Raw genomic sequence first — 524 nt, 5'->3', positions numbered from 1 at the left:
GCTCACGCCTGTAATCCCAGCACTTTGGGAGGCCGAGGCGGGTGGATCACGAGGTCAGGAGATCGAGACCATCCTGGCCAACATGGTGAAACCCCCGTCTCTACTAAAAACACAAAAAATTAGCTGGGCCTGGTGGCGGGCACCTGCAGTCCCAGCTACTCAGGAGGCTAAGCCGGAGAATGGCGTGAACCCAGGAGGCGGAGCTTGCAGTGAGCCGAGATCGCACCACTGCACTCCAGCTTGGGTGACAGAGCAAGACTCTGTCTCCAAAAAAAAAAAAAAAAGTAAAGATTTTGAGGGGAACCACAAAAAAACACAAGGGGAGAGGTGGTGGAGGAAGGAGATGGCGTCCCTGGCAGAGGTGTGGCCTGGAGTGTGCCTCACTTTGGGGCAGGCATTCCTCTTGTTTGGACACTGGGGAGCAGAAATCCTGGGTCATATGGTGACTGCACTAACGTAATTTTAACTCCTAGGGAAACAGGCAAATTGGCACTCAAGGTTTGTGTTGAGGCCATTATTTTTTT

The sequence above is a fragment of the Mandrillus leucophaeus genome, unplaced genomic scaffold (genome assembly GCF_000951045.1).
Source record: "Mandrillus leucophaeus isolate KB7577 unplaced genomic scaffold, Mleu.le_1.0 Scaffold41, whole genome shotgun sequence".
Classification (NCBI taxonomy): Eukaryota; Metazoa; Chordata; class Mammalia; order Primates; family Cercopithecidae; genus Mandrillus; species Mandrillus leucophaeus.
This window is presented reverse-complemented; position numbering follows the sequence as displayed.